At 36.5% G+C, this 6,102-nt stretch overlaps 1 pseudogene; it reads left to right on the top strand.

The window, feature by feature from the left end:
* Positions 1–4,965: 4,965 nt before the first annotated feature.
* LOC149208138 (putative cinnamyl alcohol dehydrogenase 1 pseudogene) lies at positions 4,966–5,784 on the top strand (annotated as a pseudogene).
* The last annotated feature ends 318 nt before the right edge of the window (positions 5,785–6,102 follow it).

Raw genomic sequence — 6,102 nt, 5'->3', positions numbered from 1 at the left:
ACTGATCTATTTTTGTATGATTAGTTTTGTTGTGCTAATAATAATTACAGATTTATAAATATGTGCTTGCTTATTTCTCCTTGTGTTGAGGTTTCATTAGATGTTTACGCATACAATCAGGTAAATTTCCTTAAGTTTTTAAATACATTCATGAGAAAATAGCTTTAGAAACAAATATTGAATATAAAACATGTACAGTGTAGAAAACCATCAAAGAGACACATTAACACAGTGTTTTGATGAAGGAGTTCACCCCTCTTGGGCTACATCTCCTTGGTCCAGCTTCCATAGCTTATGCCTCTGTATTAGCTCAATGTGGAAAATATGTTGTTTACAAATATCTATGGCTCCTGATACCTACACAAATGTGTTTAGAATGTCCAAATTAGCCAAGAATACCTCTTTCTAAGCTCAATTTGGTCGAAAATTGTTCAAGATATGCTTCATTCAATTTTTCCCTAGGAAACCCCGCTAAAACTGGAGAAGACTCCAGTTAGCACCGCCAAAACTGGCAACTCTGCCGAAATTGGCGAGCCTACAAAACTGCCGCCAACACAAAAATGGATTAATTAAGGTTAAGTTGGATTAGTGGTACTTTAAGTGCGCTTATCCGTTTGGCGCTGGCCCAAGGTTATAGTGGGTGGTTGTATGGTGAGAGAGTTAGACTACGGCGCTGGCTCCCTCCGCTCCCGTCGTCGCATACATTGTAGGCTAAAATATAGTGTTTGAGGCCATTGTTTACAAGTCCCATTGTTGGCTCAATGGTACGCAACGGAGTTTTGGAAGGGGGGTCACAGGTTCGACCCGCCCTCCACCCGTCCCTTCATATATTTTTCCGCCCAAAACAAAAACATTGTCATTCAATAATCTTTGCGCCATTCAATAATATATATGTGGATTTATATATAGTTTGGATTTGTAATGTTTATAATATAGATAGATATATATATATATATCTATATATATATATATATATATCTATATATTGAATCATATAAAATAATATAATATATATATGTATATATATATAGATACATATACATATACAATTTCCACACAATATTCACCATGAACTAATAATTCCACCTTGGAGAACATTGCACAATTTCACCTTCACACAACCAAACTCGCGAACCTTGAAGTGACACTTGTCACAGCCTCATTGGGAAGAAACTGAAAAAGATTCTCATCATGCTGATTGTACTACCATATCATCATTTTGTCATGTTCTGCAATTTTTTTAGCTATTTAGGAAAATGAACAGTGGGCCTTTTCTCCTTCATCTAGACTCGATTTTCAGTGAAACGAATTGTGTTGCGATTGTTTTGACGAGACGAATGCACTCATTCAGGTTTTGATCCAATCTAAGAACTTTGATTTTTGAGCTAAATACTGAGCACCTGATCACAAACACCTTGGAATGATTGTCCAAGATTTTTTGGAGATCTAGAGAAATGGATGACTTAGATGTTTGAACATTTAGTGAACATAATTGTGAAATTATCCCTCTTTGTTCCTTCTTCAAAATCTTTGTCATGACATTATATTTGATTATCTTTCCTAGTTTACCTATGATACCCCTTATTTCAATTTCTTTTCCTTCCTAAAAAAAATTCAAGAAAAGTTCTTTGAAAATTAAAACCTATCATCCCCAAAAATTGTAACCATTGGACTCCTAGTACAATATCAGTACCACCCATTGGAGTGGAAAGCATTGGACTATTTAATACATATTCTCCAATGGTTAACTTGATATTATGGCACTTTCCAAAGAAATTTATAGTTCCTCCATTTGCAACCATCACTTGACACTTTGGTGTTGGATATAGAAAGCAATTCAATTCCTTGGCTATCTTACAATGAATAAAATTATGGGTACTACCCAAATTAATTAGCACTATTAGCTTTTATTTCTTTATATATCATTCTATCTTGAGAGTTTGAGGAGTGGTAATTCCCGTCAATGCATTACAAGATATTTCCGGATTCATTTATTCTTTTTGTGGGGTTGGTTCTTGGTGTATATCCTCTTCTTTTAATGCTTCTTTTTTTTTTCTTCCTCCACTTCACAATCTATGTAAAATAGTTTCTTCTCAGCACACTTATGACATTTAGTGCTTTTTCTATCACAACTATAACAAATCCATTTTTCTCTTTTTTCCTGCAATTTTTGTGGTGTCAACCTTGTAGTTTTTGGAAAGCTAGAGTAGCAACACTTCCATCTTTATAGTTGTGAGTGGTAGACTTCCTTGTTGCCATAATTTTGCTTTCAACTTTTCTTGCCACCTTGAATTCCTTCTCTAATGAATCAATTTACCAAAGGTGAACCTCATGTTGGATGTTATCCTTTAAATTCCCTATGAAAACATCAATTTTATGCTCCTCTGGAATATCATTTACCTTGATATTCAATCTTTGAAAGTCCTCAATGTGCTCCACCATTGAACCTTTTTGTTTCAAATTTATCAATTGGCTAAAGAATGTATTGTTCTTTGTATCCTCATAATGTGCCACCAATTCTTCAGAAAAAATTGTCCATGTGATAGTTAATTTATGAGAACAAATCCATAAATACCACACAAACTGATTTTGTTATAAATACATAGATGCAATGTGTACATTTTTTGTGTCGACACATCATGTAGTATATATAAAGAATTGTTCCATTTGTAGTATCAATGTTATTAGCTTCTTGCTATCAAACTTCCTCATATTGATCTTTGGAATGCAGTTAGTCTTCAACCCAAAGTTAGAGTCTCTAAAATCATTATTAACGTTCCTTTTGTTTTCATCGTGAGTTTCATGGAATACCTTGTCATCACTGGGAAGCATTTCTTATAGAAAATTTGTCAAACCTTCCATATATGATTTTAAACCATACTTCAAACCTTCCATATATGATTTTAAACCATACTTCAAACCTTCCATATATGATTTTAAACCATACTTCAAACCTTCCATATATGATTTTAAACCATACTTCAAACCTTCCATTTCTCTTTTTACTTTTGATTCTAAATCATCCATGTTCCCTTTTAATTCATCGGTCTTAACATTCATCATCACTTCCAATTCATTTTTTGTTACTCTTTGTGAGAACGAAATTTGTTGCACTTGGTCTCATAATTTTGATATATCATGTTGCATTTCTTCCTCTTCTTCATGTGTCATATTAGAGATTTCTGGTTGCTTACTCGGTGTTTCCATTTTTTCTAGACATATTGGAATGAAATAATGATATCTATGCTTCTTTATTCCCTTTGAATCACTTCAAACTGATTTTTCAAACAAAAGAGTTGCAAATTAAAAAAATATATACACACCTTTTTGCTTGTTTTTTGGAGCTAGATATTGAAATTGTTGTATCTCTGTAATTTTGGATCTCCAAGATGTTATCACTGACAAAATTTCAATGCTAAATGTCTGCAAATAAGCACATGAACCCTTTTAGCAGTTTCGTAGCGCAAGATGTTTAGGTGGTTTCGTAGCGCATAATTCATAGTAAGCACTGGCTGCGCTACGAAATTGGGGATTTGTCCGAAATCATAGCTCACCCATATCACCTTTGTCTCCTATGGGTTCTGTGGGATATGATATATGCATAGAAATGCCTGTTTCTGCAAATTGATGGTGAAGTTTGTAATTCATCTGAGTTATGGCTACAGGCTTGCTTGCCTTCTAGTGAGAGTTTAAAGCTTGTTAACCAGGATAAAAGTCCTCAATCAGTTCCACTGTCAATGACAGCTGAGGTTAATAGAAAGGTGGCTTTTGAATAAAGTGCCAATCATAAGAAGGAAAGCATATTAAGATTTAGAAGATGCATCATTGGAAAGAGAGGATTTTCAGACTTCTGCAAGTGATTACTTGAGAGCTCTTTCTATATTAGAACGCTTGGAAGAACCCAACAGTCGACATATTTCACAACTATGTTTTAAGATATGTTTGGCTCTACAGATGCAGAACAAGATCCCAGATGCACTAAGCTATTTAAGATCCCAGCTTGTATACAAATGAAGCTGAGACATCCAAAGATGAAAGTTCTGGCAAATATGCACAGACAAATAATGTTCCCGAGGGAGATCTCCATACTGGTACACTGGCTACAACTGCCGTGGATGATGAGGTTGATGTGCTTAAAGGTCTAATGTCAGATCTTTCAGATAAGATTGAAGATATCAAGGCGATGATGTCAGCTCCACCGTTGTCTGAGGTTCTTCAGGCTCTTTATGATGATAAGAACGTTTCTCAGGATAAAAATGCTTGTATAAGTGTGAATTCCTCTCATGAAGTAGAAGCTGGTTGTCGCCTAAAAGGTAGTGCATATGTCATCTTCAAGTATACATGGTTGTGGGATCGTGTACGTGTCAGTGATGAGCATTTGACAAACGAAATGTTAAGATTTGGCAAACGGTGCTAGCTGTTCGTTTATTAGTTCTTCCACCGTCAAAGGACACAGACACATGGTTAAAAAAAAACCGCATGCAGTTGTGTTTCTATTATTCTTCCGCCATTTAACAATCGGCCATACAGCCATTCCAGATGAGACACTGTATTCACCACCTCATACGGTTTTATCAATAACCAAAACCCAAGTGCATTGATAAATTCGGTATTTGAAAGCCCTACAGAATTGATTCCAAATGAGACGCTGGGTTCACTAGTACAAACGGTTATCACCAGTAACCGATCCCCAATCGCGTTTATGAATTCTGAAGGCCCTCAACCTGAGTTACCGAACCAGACTGCCGCCGATTAAGCCTCAAGCAAGGATTCGGATAGTCCATAAAGTGAAAGGTGCAACAGGGATCTACAAACTCCGAGAGTAGTACAAAGACAAAATGATAAGAAAATTCTCAAGAAAGCAGTGTGAATTTCCCAAGCTATGATGCAACTATGGTTGCCAAATAAGCATGGATTTACATTGTGAGCTTTGAGGTTCTCTAGCTCAAACTCGGCAGGTACACCATGAATACTAAAGAAGACAGCAAGGAGAACTGTTCAGGATGGGAAGCTCGAGATCCATCAGGTGTTTTGTCACCTTACCAATTTAACCGAAGGGTCCCAGGCCTTGATGATATCTCATTAAAGATAACTCATTGTGGAGTTTGTTACACCGATGTTGTATGGACCCGGAATGAACATGGTGATTCAAAGTATCCATTGGTGCCAGGGCATGAAATTGTTGGAATTGTGAAAGAAGTTGGCATCAATGTAGTCCATTTTAAGGTTGGCGATCATGTTGGGGTGGGTACATATGTCAACTCCTGTCAGCGATGTGAATATTGTAATGAAAGAATGGAAGTTAATTGTGCAAAAGGGTCTATTTTCACCTTTAATGGTATCGATGTAGATGGCACAGTGACGAAAGGAGGATATTCTAGTCACATTGTTGTTCACCAAAGGTACTGCTTTAAGATACCAGACAATCTACCACTGGCTTCAGCTGCACCTTTGCTCTGTGCAGGAATTACTGTTTGCAGCCCTATGATTCGTCATCACATGAATCATGCAGGCAAGTCTCTTGGAGTAATTGGGCTAGGAGGTCTTGGTCATATGGCAGTAAAATTTGGAAAGGCTTTTGGACTGAATGTAACAATTTTGAGCACATCTGCATCAAAGAAGGATGAAGCATTGAGCATTCTTGGAGCAGATAAATTTTTATTGTCATCTGATAAACAGCAGACAGAGGCCATTAATTTGGAGCGCCTGAGAATAGACATTGAAGATTTGAAATTGGAAGCTGTGGAATCTTTGAAGGACTTTTACTATGCTGCAGTAGGGTAACATCCAATATTCCACCATCAGACTCAGAGATCAGTATGCTCGAAGGTAGCAGTTGCAAATTATGGTATCATGGCTTATATTTCGCAATCCATCAAAAAGGGTATCTTACAAAAGGTTTTATAAATAGCTATTTGTGTGTAGATATGTCTCATGAATTTAGGGCCTGGATAACCGCAGAAGACCAATCTCTTGCATTATTGCAACAAGGTGAAATTGTTTGGAGCAAATTCAAGACACAACACTCATTCCAATACTGAAGTTATCTCAGCTCTCAGGTTCTTCAAAAATAGTTCAGATAACTGATTATGCCCCTAGTGG

This window comes from Pinus tabuliformis, chromosome 1_2, assembly GCF_031772625.1.
Source record: "Pinus tabuliformis cultivar Carrire ecotype Pingquan chromosome 1_2, CPIR1, whole genome shotgun sequence".
Lineage (NCBI taxonomy): Eukaryota > Viridiplantae > Streptophyta > Pinopsida > Pinales > Pinaceae > Pinus > Pinus tabuliformis.
This window is presented reverse-complemented; position numbering and strand designations above follow the sequence as displayed.